The sequence below is a fragment of the Lepidochelys olivacea genome (assembly GCF_965140295.1).
Source record: "Lepidochelys olivacea isolate rLepOli2 genome assembly, chromosome: 8".
Taxonomy (NCBI): Eukaryota; Metazoa; Chordata; order Testudines; family Cheloniidae; genus Lepidochelys; species Lepidochelys olivacea.
In genome coordinates, this window is record NC_140418.1 from 26,876,179 (window position 1) to 26,893,750 (window position 17,572).

Consider the following 17,572-nt stretch of genomic DNA (forward strand, 5'->3'; position numbering starts at 1 on the left):
CTACTACATGGAAATAAACACTAGAGAAATCACAAAGTCTAAAAAGTAAAGCAGAAAGAGGACACAAAGAAATACAGAATGGAACTACTATAAAAGTGTTCAGAAAATATTAAAATTCTCCCAAGTATGTTTGATCCTTTCCCTTCATTTATTGGTTTCTAGTCTTTGTCCTTATTTATGGTGTATTGCTATCTTTTGTTTCATCCATCTAAATTAATTTAATCCACCGTATGAGATCCTGAGACTTCAGTTCCTACTAAAATAGATATTGGCTCTTTAGATGGCGACTCCATGGGGCAGAAAACTTGTCTCCACTCCTCTGTAAAAGTGTCTGGCAATTCTGTTATATTGCTATTGTTGTATGAATGTACATTTGCAAGGTTTAAATCATGCAATGAATTTCATGATAATAAAAAGGGTGTTTGGGTGTTGAGGGAAGTTCACTGCCAACTGCAGGTTTTGGATCTTAGTGGTGGGAGAAAAGACAAAGGAGGAGGAAGGTGACAAAAGGCCTAGTCTGAAAGGAGAGGGAGAGGCTATGGAGGGAAAAATATTTTTGGAATATGCCAAGGTTCGTGGCAAAGAAAGAGATGTTGGTTAACTGGGCATGCACAAAATACTTTTATCTAGTTTCTACACATGACACTAGCACTGGTACCAAGTAGTAGACTGTATTTATTTTCTCTAGTGTTCATGATCACTTTCTTGTGGAAAATAGACAATTATTTTCCCTGCTACTAGCAGATAGGTAGGTTTACCAGTTCTAGTATTATAAGAAAACAGATTTTTCCTAGTAAAGATGAAAGTTGTGATAGTTATACACTCTAGTGCTACTACAGTACAAATAATAATGACAGACTAGTTAGTCTCTTCTAAGTGCCATTATATTTAACAGATACACAATAATTACCATGTGACCTTCACTGTGATTTAGAAAATAGCAAAAATCTCATATTTATTAGAATTAGGAAAATAATTGGCTAAATGAGTCATTGCAAATGAGTCTTCAAGCCTGTGAAATATCCATGAGTAGATTATGATTTTCTTAATTTTTGGTTTGAAACTATACATTTAAAAACAAAACAAAACAAAACATGGTTTTAGCTTCATGGATTAATAATGGACAGCTTGCAACAAATATTCAGAAACCAAGCTGTGTTGCTTAGTTGGGATTGTTTAGATAAGTCACATGGTAGTGGTAGTGTTCCCTGATCAGATGAGCATGTGCTAAATTTTGGTGCAGTTAGAAATTATTCTTTAAAATTCATTTTTTGCAAACCTTTGTGCTGGTCAGTTTAAGTCAAACAATGGTAATTGTGGCCCAAACACAAAAGAGGGTCGAGCATTGCCAAAATGAATTAATTAATTTAAAAATCTGAGCAAAGATTACAGATTTGAGTCCTGCTCTGGCACAGAATTCTGCATCAAAGACCTCAGCCCTTGGCTTCAGCGGTACACAGGAGTCAACCCACGCAGAGCTTAGTGCAGGAATTGGTGCCTGGTTTTGCAGCATTTGCACAGCTATGAAATTTCATCTATGATGGCATGATACTTACTATCACCTGTAATTTGTGTGCCCTGGAGTGAAGAAAACCATCACAACTCCTAACAAATCGAGTGTTCCATGCCCTGGCCAAAACCTGGTACTTGGTCTGATGCCAAACTAAATTGTCACAATATTGGTACCCCATGCCAACAGCAGCGTCAGTGTGGTAAATGTGGGAGGAGTAAAATAAATGTTTGTTATGTTAAAATAATTATATCTGAGATTCTGGGGGAGGGGGAAGGGGGGAAAGGCGGAATCATTTTGCTAGAGAAAAAAGGCATCACAAATGACTGCAGCCTTAGACCTAAATTGCCCCATCACCAAAGTAGGAATAACCAGGTGTGGTTCAAGGAGCTGTTCCTGGTAACTAGAGGAAAGAATCTGTTTGGGAGGCAGCAAATCTCCTCTACTGCCAGATTTTGGCCCCAGCATGCCTGCTCTACAGGGAGCAATAGTAGCAGATTGTAGGTATTCCCTTGGTTGATTTAGTCTCCAATGAAGATACAAAAGTACTTAAACAGTTCCGTTGATGGGAATGTGCTTAAAGTTAGGCACATGGTTAAGAAACTTTCTGATTTGAGGCCTTGTCAAATTCCTATTCTGTTACATGCTTTTATTGCTTTATCTTGTTGAAAATAATGTCCCTCACTGTTGGCTCATGATTTTGGGGAATACTTTTCCATAGGTGGATAATTTCCAGGATCAAGATCAAAGAGAATGGTTCACTCACTTGAGCTTGTGTGTAAAGTCAGGGTGGAAGGGGTGACCTAAAAGGAACAAGAAACTGCCTTGCTCTTTGGATAGATAGCTGTATGATTATTGAAATACGTTATGAAATGAAAATTTCAGCCTCAATTATAATTTTTCTGCATCTTTTCCAACTATTTACATGGTTTATGCCTGTAAATTAGGTGTTAATGAAATAAGAATGCTGGAACATCACAATCACAACTGACTGGAGAAGAAAACACTCTAAATTCTCCATGGAAATCACTTCACTTCAGTGATAACTCTTGGGTATTACATGCCATGCATAGAAATATACCATTATACTATAAGACTTAGCTCAAATGTAAAGAGAACAGAAAATTCACACCACACAGGGGCATTATACTTTTCTGCAGAATTACATTCCTTTTTTTCCTCTAGCCTTTTTTCTAGCATTAGTATTAGCTCTGTCTTTTCCAGTGCTGATAAGCAGCCCATTCATTGCATAGAGCAAGTACAGTACATAGTATATATGTTCCCTTCAGATATACTCTGTATTTCTAACAGCCTCGAAGCACCAAATAGGAGGAGATAATTCCTCTCAAATTCTCTTTATTTTAATTCTGAAGCTACCTACAGTTAACACAAATTTATTGTGTTACTTAATTATTACTATTGAAAGTTACTTACATAAGAGAGAAAAAAATCATGAAACTGAGGTTATAAAAAGAATAATTGGAAGAGGGGAAGGAATCTTTACAGTATTTCAAATTTCCTGCATGGACAACCTTTTTGTTTCCTTCCTTTAGAGTCTTTGTCACACATTGTCTCACATTTGGATTTTAGGAGGGTTAGACATGCTATTAGTGGGTGTGACCTCATTGGCATAGGGTGGAATCCAATGTATAGGAGGAGTCACCTTACTTCAAAGCAGCATGCTTGTGGTTTTCAAGAAGCATACTGGATTTTTTTATGTTATATCAAAGCAATGATATTTAAACATCCTGATGGCAAGATTCATAATTTTACAATTTAAATTTAATTTAACAATTGAAAACAATTTAATTCAGACAAGATTAGTATGTGGATGGTCTCTCTTGTACTGGCACCTTCCCTTTTCCATGCTGTCTCTGTGGTACTGTCCCTGGACCTCACTGTTGGCCCTTTGCTGTGTCAGAATATGCTATATGCAGACGGGCAGGTCAGTGTGAGCAGGTATGTTGCACCCCTGGTTACCCTACCAACCCTAGGGAAAATCTAACTTAAAAGTTAATGCATACTGACTCTGCATTAACATTTATTCAGTTTTGTGTTCCTAACTTCAGGGTTTAACAAAGGCTTACAAGAACACTGTAGCTATCAAAAATCCAACATTAGGAACTCAAGCATTTCAGAGTTAAGGGCAACTTAAAAGAAACTCAACCATTTTACAGTATGGAAATGCAAAGGTGTCACGAACAAGGATATTGGCAGTCAAGTCTAGAAGTCAGAGCAGAGTGAGAGTCAGAAACCAAGCAATGTTGGAACAGACTGGGCAGGACAGCAGCAAGGCTGACAAAGAAGAGATTGCAGCTATAAGCATGTGCATTGAGCAGCTAGCTTTCAGTTGTTGCTGATGGGCTTCAGAGAGCACTTGCTGACTTCCTTGGCCAGTCTGGCAGAATGGTTAATCAGAAAGTCCTGCTGTGGCTCAACTGTGCTCATAGGCTGCATGGAGACTGGGCAGGCACAGCTGTAAATTCTCATTCCTGACAATGGGTAATGCACTAAAATTGCTTTTATTTTAGCCCCAAAATGATGGCCTGTGGAAAAATCAAGCTTTGAGTTTGCTTTTTCAGTCCATAATTAGCTTCCCATCCTCTCATCTCTCATCCTCTCCTCTCATCACTGACCACAAAAACAAGTGTTTTATTATGAATCATGCAGCATTTTTTGGTCTTGACCTTCTTTATGACTCCCTAGAAAGATCCATTATAAAACAAATAACATATTGAAGGCAATCATTCCATACACTTTAAGATTCTGTGTGCCACCAGTTATGCAAGTGTCATTAGGCACTGAGATAGTATATCTATAAATAGAAACCTCTTAAGATCAGATCTTGAAATTGTGCACTTTCATGAAAAAAGTCAAAGGTTAGTATGGTGATGAAGAATCCAACATAGCGCATTGGAGATGCATGTATGACAATAATTATACAAGCAGAGCTCTTTGTTGCATATTCTAATATTCTATTTAAAATCCGTATGAGTACCAAGTCATCAATAAATCTAATACATCTAGAGCCATACACTGAAGATTTATTGAAATATTTGTGGAAATGGGGGAGACAAAATTATGAGAGAGATAGCAATTTCCTGCAATATCCTGGACAAACCTTATTAATTTGAGTTTATGTATCATTGTGGGCCAGTGATTGTATATAATTCCATGGGGGAGGAGGACCCACAGCCCTCCAGGAACTAAGAACATGGCGGGGTGGCTGGGCAAATTCACTCGGGTTGTAACACCTGTACAAAGCTACCAACACCTGGAGAGAGGCTCAAATATATTGGTTCAAACTGGATTCCCCAAGGACCAATAGACAAAGGATTTTTGGATAAGTAGCTTAAGTTTAAATTGAGTTATGGCCAATGTTCTCTCTAATTTTTGACAGGCCGTGTGTGCAAAAAATTTCTTCTGTGCAAATTGTGCTTCTGTGCAAATTTCTGTGCGCGCGGTGTTTCGCCATGTGCACGGGGTTTAGGATCTGTGTGCGCACGCACACGCGCTCAGCTTAGAGGGAACAGTGGTTGTGGCATTCTTTCTGATCCTGCAAATAGACAAGGCCTTTGGTCTGAAGAGGGCCCCAACTCTTAGGGAAGTACTTTGACACAGTGAGGCCCTAAAAACCTGAATTCTCTGGTTCTCAGCTGAAGCTTTGATGAACTTGTGACCATAGGGAAATTGTTGTGTGGTGTTTCAAAGACTAATCACCAGCTAGCTTCCTTGTCAGAGACAGTGTGTGCTCTTTGGAAAGTGTATTAGCATGTGTGTATATTGTTTTTAATAAGTTTTCTCTATAGTGCACATATAAGTTTATAAGTTTTCTCTATAGTGCTTTTACTTTAAGAATAAATGGGTTTGCTTTGAAAGAGCTGTGTGGTAGATTCTGTGTGGCAATTATACTGTTTACCATCTCTAAGGAGAAAAGTGAAAGCTGGCCAGTGTTTAGGCAGCCTAATTTTCTGGGGTTCTCAGAAAATTTCTGTGCAGTCTGGAAATATAATGGGCAGGAGGGAGAGAGATGGAGATCTGCACTGCAGAGAGGCGATAGCTGAGGAGCCTGGAGCCTAGAGTGAGTGCCCTTGCTTGAGTAGAGAGAGGGAATATATATGCAACTGCACTGAACTGTGTGAAAGACATCTTACAAAGTAGGTATGGAACAAATGAAGAAGGATATGTAGAAGGCTGCAATCACTGTGGGATAGAGTTAAGCTGTTTTGATGCCTAAACTGTGCATTTCAATACTTCCAAAGATTTGTCTTATAAATATTTTTATTTGGGTATATAATTGATGAACACTTATTATCATCATTGTCATCATCTTAGGACTTGGGAACCTCAATCATGGGCCAGGATCCCATTGTGCTAGGCAATTTACAAATGGGGAACACAAAGATGGTCCCTATGCCAAAGAGCTTACAATCTGAGCTAGGCCAAATGAATGCTAGCGACTTCAGTTCTTCTGAAAGTACTTTGGTAACTTAAGGAGTGACCAAAGATGAAGCTGTAGAGAGCAACTTATGTATTTCAGATAAAACAGGAACAGTTCTACAAAGTTAATTTGCTCACATGGCTATTAGGAAAGTATTTAATTTTTATTACAGTAAATGTCAAAAGATAGCCAGTCTTATATCACACATACAGGACCATCAAATATTTAAACAAGTAGTTTGCCCAAAATGTCTCCTTTTAACCACCAGCTGGAGCAGTATTAGATAAGCTTAAAGAATCATTTTGTTGACTGAAATAAAGAATAAAAGCTTTGCCTGAAAAGCCTTGATTCATACCAATTCTCTGTGCATCTTAAATGAGATGTAGAAATGTACTGATCTTTGAAAGCAGATGAGATTGCAGATTATTTATACACTAGCCCAATAATCTACATAGCAAAATTTACTACTACTCTATTTCAGTGGTATATCTCGGATTAAACAAAGTAATAACAGATGAATACATGGAGCAGAGATTTAGTCATGCACAGCAATACCCATTAGGGTTTTACTCTGGCCCATGCAAAGTCACTTTGGAATCGTAGTTCAAAGATTTTAGATTTAAAAGCTTGTAGTAAACCAGTTTACTTGGAGTTACCCATGCACCTCTGGATATTTCTATTTGCTACTACCTCTAAAGCCTCAAGTAGATGGTTAACCAGTTGGGATGCTGCAATCTAGGCTTCCTCTGAGGGGAGGATGGAGTACTCTATGCAACCACTCATCATCCGACATCAGGTGAAAACATTGTTTATTTCTCTAAGGGAACTACTGACTAAAAGGAGGAGATTTGAACTTGTGGTGCAATGTCTCTTTTGGTCTTCAGCTGACTGTGATATTAACTTAATGTGATAAGTGACAACCTACATCTAGAAAAGCAATATGGAGTTATTATCTGATGCATAAATCCTCTGTTTACTTTCAGGTTTACATTACTTAAAGGGCATATATGTTCAGTGATTGCATCCTGATAACACCTGTTTCAAAATCTTACAGTTGAGAGGTACCATACAGAATCACACACTGTAATTTAAGACAATAGATAGAAGTTCAGATTGAGGCCCACACTATGTGCAGTAAGAGAAAATATATACAAGACCAGAAGGATATAAATGATTTTGCTGCAATAAGAATTGCAGCATGGAATTTGAGGAGAAAGTTACCCCATGTAAGAAGTACTGCTGTGGATTTGAAAAGAAGTAGATTAGCAAGATTTTTTTTCTCCCTACTCTTACCACAGCTTTTCATGTTTTTTCTCTCTCACCCATATCGTCCTCCACCTTTACATGAAACAAGAAGGTATTATCAGCCAAGGTTTTACAAAAGTGACAGGTGATTTTAGATATCTCAGTTTTTTGCATATCCAACTTGAAACATCACAAAGGGGCCTGATTTTTAGAACATACCAACCACTTGCCCTCCACAAATGAGGGTTCTAAATGAAGCAAATAAAATCACCAGTCACATTTGAAAATCTTGGCCATATAATAAGAATAAGATTTTGGACAATATGATATTGTCATCCGGGGATTTGTCCATAGAAGAAGCAAGATCCACAATAGAATGGAAACTGAACTACCGTGAATCTAATATTTAAAAATCAATATGCACCCCACTTAAAATTGCTCTAATTACAGATGAAATAATATCATACTTTAATTAAGTACTAATTAAGTGTCTCTGAACCCCAATGAACTTTTTTGGAAACTTACAATTGATTCATTATTTCAATTGTATGTTTAATATGTTTTCTTTTGTATTCTTTAAAGATTTTTTTTCAAAGCTTTATACACCAAATTGTTTTTGAAACTTTAATGAAAACAATATATCACTTATGAAGAATTCTCACCCAAGATCTGGGAAATCTCACATCTCAATGATTGTTTAATTTGTCAAACTGTTCATGGAAAATTCAGCCCCTACACATTTATCTCATACATCTTCCCTTTGAACATATCCAAGCAAAGGATGATAATAAGGGCTACATTGTAATCAAGGTGGTTTTTTTAAGCATATGCTGTAGCTGGTACATAGGTCAAGCAATCTCATTTTGGTTTCTTTCTGATCAGTGTTCTCAGACCTGGAATACAAATCAGGTTTTGTTAGTTGACATATTACTTTCTCCCCCTCCTTGTTTTCCTTCCAGATACTCTGCTCTGACTATCAAATACATTTTTGAGACATTTTGCATATAAGTAAAGCTTAGCTCACCATTCAAAATAACTTTTTAAATATTTAAATATTCCCTTGCAAAGTTATTTTCGTTTAAAGAATCATTAAATCGTTATTATGATTTGAAAGTAATTATGTGGTTTGGAAGTTGGTTCTTGAGATAATTTGACTTGTTACTTTAAACATGAAGAGTTGATGGTTTTAAAAAGAGTTTTGGCCAATCAATAGTTTGTAGTCTCTAGGATGACATTATTCAGATCAAAGTCTAATAACCTATAAATGGTGAGTAACTGTTCTTTAATGGGGAGATTCATTACCCATACATAAGCCATGTATCGGGTATCAATTAAATTAGTAGAGTAGTTTGCTGAGGTTAGATCAGGCTTGAATTTGGAGGTAAGACATGAAAGACCGGAAAACTATCACCATGCATGCATTTTCTCTGCTGCCTCTACCCTGTTTTCATTACCTTGAGATTGTGAGCTTCATATGAAGAGGCCCTAAATCTAGTACAATACTAATTAATGAGATTTTAGTAAAAAACAGTTATCCCAGTTGTTGCTAGATTGCAGGACTGAGCTGTGAGGGCAAATCATATCCTCAGGGTGGTGGTATGGCTGCTGTTGGCCAATGGTATCCCTTCCTTGTTAGAAGAGCTACTCTTGGTTAAACAGAAGAGGGTTCTGAGTGAGGTCTGTACCCCTCTTGGTGAGTAGAGCTTACAGACACAGCAACTCGGTGGGTTTGAAATAGTGAAAGGCTTTTCCCCTCCTCTGTGTCATGCATGTAGATAAAAGGCAGGCACTAGAAAAATTACCATTTTTTTTGTTATTGCTAAGCAAATCTTTGCAACATTCACACATCAGTCTGGTAGATTTTATTATCTGAGTTGTTATTGCTTTCACATCCAGAGAAAAATTGTTCAATGTAGTTTAGATCCTTTGGAGCTATTAGCACATGAATGAAAGGAGTTCAATTCAATCAAATAATAGATGGAAAATGGATACCAGTGTCCATAATTAATTTAAACAACAAACTGTTGTTTGACCAAAGGCACATTTTTAATGATCAACATAAAAGAGAGAATTTATAATCCAAAGATTTTCAAGGAATGGTAATTGCTCTCATATTGTTCATAGCATCAAATAAAACTGTTATTTCATTTCTTTGCACAGAGAGTAGAGTGCAAATTCCCTGGCGGAAAAAAACCAAACTAACCAACCAACCAAAGAACCTGATAAGTGCCTGAAAAGATAAGAGCACACAACTGTTGTGGTTTATTCAAGTCATGTTAAACAAGATTTCACTTAGATAAGATAATGTCTGTAATAGAGTTGATTGACATTTTTTCTGCAAATGTTGAACAAAATGGAAATTTGAACTTCAATCAACTTTTTTTGCAGAATTATTTTGTGATGAAACCAAAATCTAAGCATATTAATCTCCTATTCTTCCCCCCCAACCCTTCTGCCTTTAAGCCACTTAATATTAAAAAAGACACTTATTCATTGGAGGGGAAAAAACAACTGATTACAAATGTTGCTCATATATAGTCTCTCCTATCCTTCCTCCACTTCAGGTGCATTTTGAGCCTGACCTGGAAGTCACTTAAATCAATGGAAAGACCTTCCAGTGATGTCAGTGGATTTTGAAGCAGACCCTAAATCATAAATGACTTTGAAGTGATTACTCATTGTCTTCTAGAGTAATTTTTCAGGCATGGCACTTATTAAGATAAAGGAGAACTCCAGAGTACTGATGTATTCACTTTTTCTTATTGTTCAGCAAGCTGTTCAAAGTCACAGAAATTTCCTTCATCCAGGGGGACATAGTTTTAGATACTTTTTCTAATCTGGAGCTATAGAATATTAAACAATATAGTTGCTAATTATAGTGATGATTTAAAAGAGTGTGAGAGATTATTTTAATTCTAATCCATTAGCATTATTTTTAATGTCTAGCTAAGCCTCAGGCCAAAAAATATCCAAATGGCCTACAGTTGAAACTGATGAGATATTGTTTCAGTATTTAGCCTATGTCATTAAACAGAAATGAAGGCTGATGGAAGGCTACACAGGGAAACGTTCATTATCTTTTCTGTCAGTTTTCATTTTTACACCAGTGATAAATAGGTTTGATGTGCTAGTAAATCAGAATAGTAGTGTTTCACACTCTACACAGTGTAAATGACTACAAAAGGCCTAGGGCAATGGAGAATTAGGGACCTCCTTTCCCCATGTATTTCAAATATAAAAGATAAACTGTATCTAAGACCGTTACAGATTCATAGTTCTTTAAATAAATAATAAAAATACACTCCAGCTTTGTTATATAGCTGTTGTGAAACCCTAACAATTCTGACTTTAATAGCTGGGATTGTTTTTTTTTTTTCCTCGTGCATTCTGCCATTCAGGAGGAACCTTCTTTCATCAGTATTTCTGCAGTCTTAGACTGAGATTCTCTCTCTCCTACGTAGTTATAATGTGGCCATCAGTCTGGTATCTGAGCATGGTAAATAAAACAATTCCTGTCTTTCTGATTCACATTGGCAGTGCCCCTTGCCTTGCTCAGTCCTGGTAGATTATTATATATAAATTATGTACAAAAACTACATTAGAAGAACATTAAGGTTACAATTGTTACAATTAAGGGAACAATTAACTGAAAAGTTATGAAATGCCAGATTTGTGCATTGTTAATTTTCGTATTCATTATGAAAGATTTTAATTTCATGAGCACATACTATTTTTTCCACCAGACCCCATATTTCCAGTGAATCTGGCCCTGTATCTGATGTTCTAAAAACACTTGTTAGAAGAACCAAATACAGAAGTGAGCACTAGCTAGGCACATCTCATTTGTAACAATGACACTTCAGTTTTGTTAATTTTCCAGCTGGCTCTCCTTAAAACATTTGAGCCTGAATCTTCCCTTGCTTATACTGGTGACAATCAGGAGTAATCCCAGTGTCGTCAATGGGGTTACTCGAGTGAAAACCCGTGTGAGAGGAGAACCAGGACCATTACCTACTGATTTCGTTAACATTAAAGATAATTCTTCCATCTCAGTGGCATATATATTACAACTAAAGGAATTCTTTGGATGTTCCCAGAGAACACACTGTGCTGCTAGGCATGCTTCCATCAGTCTGACAGGAATGAGACATTTTACCACCTGAAGCAGGTAGAAGATGGGATCCATTGTAGATTTATGCTTTGGAGGCTCTGTTTGACTTTTCTGTTTGGATGTTCATGTATTTTTGAGGTGTATCTCTGCCTATATCAAAGAGCTGCCTATACATTAAAATATTAAAAATTAAAACAAACACAAACTATATTTACCTTTTCTTTATTGAGCTCTTTACTCAGACTATTGCAACATCAAGTACTTACTGTACCTGGAGTTAGAAGTAGCAGTAAGAATAGCAATATAAATAAATACAGGATAAGGGCAAAATCAGAGAAGACCTAGAAAGCAATAGTTGAATAGTTCAAGTCCAGTGAATTGTACTCCACAGTAGTAAGTATATGAACGAAAAGAGTCCATGTAGTCCAAAATACAATCCTAGAATATGCCAAGGGCAACATTTTACACTTTATACAGGTCCGGAAAGATAGTAGGTGCTTTCCCTCCTCTTCAATGAGGAAAATTTCCTTTTCTGCTAGGAAAGGGACCCCCAATATTTGATTCTGTTTAGATCTGGAGTTGTTCAGATACTATGGTAATTGATGAGAGGCCACAAGCATATCTAGATATATAACCAGATGTATATAGCTTTCTAGTAAAAACAGGTTTCCAAATCCAGAAATTAATAGTCTTCCATCAACTTTGTTATGCTGGATTTATTTTCTTCATTAATAATTTTAGATATGATGCATTTTATTTTTTAAAAATATGGTACATGCTTTTCTAGTCAGATTGAATTAAAATCTACAATCCTCAATACATAATGAGTCATCCTGATCCCAGCACCAGAGTTATGTTAAAGTAAATCCTATCAGTTTTGTACTCCAATAGCCACTAGCAATAGAATAAGATATTCACAGATCCTTTTCATTGCTCATAGCCTATTTTAAGGATCCTCCATAAATGGTGCACACAAGTCAAAGCTGAGATTAAAAACTCTTCACAAGTAAATTCTTTCTAGAAATCCATTTCAGTGACCTTTCACTTCTGGAACAATCTTAAGGAATGGAATCTGGTTTGAAAATATGTCTAAAACTATAAATGAATACTATGAAAAGGCTTTTATAGATTCAAGATTTCATCTGGAAGTAAATCTGAGGTCTTAGTATGTTCAGTAGGGATTTGACTAAATATTATTCAAATATTTATTTCAAATAGTGTGTGGGAATCTTACAAATTTATTCCCACAGTTGTATTCAGGCTACTGTGGTTATTTTACAGCATGATCAAGTGAAAACAGATAAGCATTTCAGTGCAAAGGTACAGGCTTATTTTGCTATGTAGAAAATGTATACAGAATAATCCTTGAAAGCAGTTGGATGTAAAATTCAAAAGCACTGCCTACGGTAGGGAAACCATGAATTTTGTGAAGTTCATGAATTATTCCCACACCAGCCTAGCCTGCTCTGAAATGTGAATGTGAGCAGCAGTACCACTACAATAATCAAGACAACTGCAGCTCAACAAAATGCTTTTAGACTCAGACAAGACAATTATGTCCGCTGTGCCACTTATAATTACATCTTTCATTGCATTGTGTCCACCCTCAAATTATTTTTGCAACTAAATTGATCATTTTTATACACAGTTGCATTTGAATAGTAGCCACCTCTCAGACTATAATCTGAGCAAAGCAATTCCCTCATCAGTCATAAAACACGCGCTAAAATAGAAGAGGCCACAAGAGAGACAATTCAAACCAATATACTGAGGAACCACGTACATAAAACACAAAACCATACTGTATATATCCCCTTGTGAAATACATACATTGTAGAGATAAACACACTAAATGATACAGCTGAGAAGACATCAATCACTTGAATTGTGGACACATCTGTGGAAAAGTGTGGAATTATAGGATGGCTCCTTTATAGAATCAGGTGCTAGACCTTTTTATAAAGATTCAGAATAATTACTGCTGGCTTATAATAGCAGTTGGATATTGTTACTTTCAACCTAGATATTAGAGGGACTGAAGTGTCTTGGGTCCAAGGGAATTAGGACTGGAGACAAATGTGTCCTACAAGGAAATCCCTAGCAACAGCCAAGTGTTGGGAGAAAGCTTAGTCAGAAGTTTAAGATCTGTATTTGTTGTCTAAGTTGTCACTATCACCAAAGAGGAGGGAATACAGTGTGTTTGTACCCTAAAAAGGGACTGTTTAAGAATGGTATTTTCCTACTTAGAATATCTGCTTACTGTGTATATCTAATCATACCTACTGACTTCAATGACAAAGCAATATTTCAATAATTAATGACAGACTCAACACAGCTATGGAAAGGTGAACTGGAATATATGCAATTTTTATATAATCATAAGAATTGTAAATTATGTTTAATCATTTTCCTGCTATTGTAGGGGGCCTTGGACACCAGTGCACCTCTGCCCCTTCCTTCTCTGCATGTGTCACATAGAATAATAGAATCATGAATCATAGAATCATAGAATATCAGGGTTGGAAGGGACCTCAGTAGGTCATCTAGTCCAACCCCCTGCTCAAAAGCAGGACCCATCCCCAATTAAATCATCCCAGCCAGGGCTTTGTCAAGCTTGACCTTAAAAACTTCTAAGGAAGGAGATTCCACCACCTCCCTAGGCAACGCATTCCAGTGTTTCACCACCCTCCTAGTGAAAAAGTTTTTCCTAATATCCAACCTAAACCTCCCCCACTGCAACTTGAGACCATTACTCCTTGTTCTGTCCTCTTCTACCACTGAGAATAGTCTAGAACCATCCTCTCTGGAACCACCTCTCAGGTAGTTGAAAGCAGCTATCAAATCCCCCCTCATTCTTTTCTTCCACAGATTAAACAATCTCAGTTCCCTCAGCCTCTCCTCATAAGTCATGTGTTCCAGACCCATAATCATTTTTGTTGCCCTTCACTGGACTCTTTCCAATTTATCCACATCCTTCTTGTAGTGCGGGGCCCAAAACTGGACACAGTACTCCAGATGAGGCCTCACCAATGTCGAATAGAGGGGGACGATCACGTCCCTCTATCTGCTCGCTATGCCCCTACTTATACATCCCAAAATGCCATTGGCCTTCTTGGCAACAAGGGCACACTGCTGACTCATATCCAGCTTCTCGTCCACTATCACCCCTAGGTCCTTTTCCGCAGAACTGCTGCCTAGCCATTCGGTCCCTAGTCTGTAGCTGTGCATTGGGTTCTTCCGTCCTAAGTGCAGGACCCTGCACTTATCCTTATTGAACCTCATCAGATTTCTTTTGGCCCAATCCTCCAATTTGTCTAGGTTCCTCTGTATCCTATCCCTGCCCTCCAGCGTATCTACCACTCCTCCCAGTTTAGTATCATCTGCAAATTTGCTGAGAGTGCAATCCACACCATCCTCCAGATCATTTATGAAGATATTGAACAAAACCGGCCCCAGGACCGACCCGTGGGGCACTCCACTTGACACCGGCTGCCAACTAGACATGGAGCCATTGATCACTACCCGTTGAGCCCGACAATCTAGCCAACTTTCTACCCACCTTATAGTGCATTCATCCAGCCCATACTTCTTTAACTTGCTGACAAGAATACTGTGGGAGATCATGTCAAAAGCTTTACTAAAGTCAAGATACAATACATCCTCTGCTTTCCCTTCATCCACAGAACCTGTAATCTCATCATAGAAGGCGATTAGATTAGATAGGCATGACCTTCCCTTGGTGAATCCATGCTGACTGTTACTGATCACTTTCCTCTCCTGTAAGTGCTTCAGGATTGATTCTTTGAGGACCTGCTCCATGATTTTTCCAGGGACTGAAGTGAGGCTGACTGGCCTGTAGTTCCCAGGATCCTCCTTCTTCCCTTTTTTAAAGATTGGCACTACATTAGCCTTTTTCCAGTCATCCGGGACTTCCCCCGTTCGCCACGAGTTTTCAAAGATAATGGCCAATGACTCTGCAATCACAGCTGCCAGTTCCTTTAGCACTCTCGGATGCAACTCGTCCGGCCCCATGGACTTGTGCACGTCCAGCTTTTCTAAATAGTACCTAACCACCTCTTTCTCCACAGAGGGCTGGCCATCTATTCCCCATGTTGTGATGCCCAGCGCAGCAGTCTGGGAGCTGATCTTGTTCGTGAAGACAGAGGCAAAAAAAGCATTGAGTACATTAGCTTTTTCCACATCCTCTGTCACTAGGTTGCCTCCCTCATTCATTAAGGGGCCCACACTTTCCTTGGCTTTCTTCTTGTTGCCAACATACCTGAAGAAACCCTTCTTGTTACTTTTAACATCTCTCGCTAGCTGCAGCCCCAGGTGCGATTTGGCCCTCCTAATTTCATTCCTACATGCCCGAGCAATATTTTTATACTCTTCCCTGGTCATATGTCCAACCTTCCACTTCTTGTAAGCTTCTTTTTTATGCTTAAGATCCGCTAGGATTTCACCATTAAGCCAAGCTGGTCGCCTGCCATATTTACTATTCTTTCGACACATCGGGATGGTTTGTCCCTGTAACCTCAACAGGGATTCCTTGTAATACAGCCAGCTCTCCTGGACTCCTTTCCTCTTCATGTTAGTCCCCCAGGGGATCCTACCCATCCATTCCCTGAAGGAGTCGAAGTCTGCTTTCCTGAAGTCCAGGGTCCGTATCCTGCTGCTTACCTTTCTTCCCTACATAATAGTCTAATAGCCTGTGGACTGTAATACTTCAATGCAATATAGGTTATTAGGTTTAGTGTGAGGGTGCTGAGTGGTGTTGGTGACCTGTAATATACAGGAAGTTGGACTAGTTGAACTGGCAGTCCCTTCTGGCCTTAATTTCTATGACTCTTATGTTCTAATTGTATGAGGAAACTTATTTGCATCTGTGCAACCCTACTTGAAGATAATAGGGTTCTGCAGATATAATTCAGATTAGAATTTGGCCTGTGGAATCGCTTACTGGTAATGATGCACAAGCCATGGAAAACCATTCAGTTCCTTGACTCTGATGTCGGGTCACCTTTGCTCCTGTGCACAGTTACAAGACTCTGTGCAGGTATCTGATTTACATAATTATGGTCACTGCTTTTGTATGAATCACACACCAGTTGCACACAGATTGCATGAGCTGTTGCTTACCTAAATTATTTGGACGTCTGACCATGATACATAAATAATGGACCCTTCTTATCTTTTAGAAGAATTACAGGAATAAAAGGTGGTGTCTACAATTTTCTATTTGGCTACCTTAGATTAATCAACCGCTTCATATTTTTAAATTGGTGTACAATTAATAATACAGTAAATATATCAGTAATAAAAACAACCAGAATAAGCAGAATTTGAGAATGTTAGATTAACTGTAAACACTCAAGTTTCCCATCTATATTTCAAAAGAGAAAATAAAATCTTTTTCTTTTCTTTTATATCTCTATTTATCCCCCTTATGTATCGTCCTCATCTTAAATTACAGAATTGCTCTATTATAAAAAATAACATGATCTCATTCATGAAGAAAGTCTGTCTTGAAATTATTGAATTGCTGTTAATATTGACAGGTTCACCTATGGTTCTGTTTCCTTATTTAATTAAAATAGCATCCCAGCAATATTGAACAGGAAAAGATTGCTATTTTATTTATACAAGACAATCATATGTCAGTCATCCAATGCTAAATATGAAAATTACACGAGGTCATAATAAAATAATAGAGTGGAGGCTCAGAAGCGGTAAAACCTATGAGCCTTTTGACTTAATCTAGTTCTTAGAGCTATGCAGATTGTTAGTGGTGGAACTGTCTGGTGGCTGTTTTGTGGCCTATGTGAAATGAGTTAGGGGCCTTCAGGCCAGTCTTTAGTATTCAGGGGTGATACCAAATCATCACCATAGGAAGATGGCCTTCTTGGCAGTATCAGAAGAAAGGCCAAAGTTTGAACAGAAAGTCTAATACAGTTGCAATTCAAGATAGACAGTGTGCCAGGTTTGCACTTCCATTTTCCTATGCTGTACTTGTTCTGTTGATATATCAGAGATTTCAGGCTCCCGGGCTGTCAGTATTTCACTTTTCACAAAAGCTAAATTCACTTTAAATAAGTAACATACCTTGTCCTCAGCAAGTCAGAGTTCTTTATCCTGCAATATCTTCAACGAAACAGAGAACTTCATCCGGAGTGAAGAATGTAGTTATCTTGCTTAATTGATGAAAATGCAGGTGGCTTCTCCGTGAGCAGCACCCTAGCCCAGTGACAAAGATAAAAATAAAAAA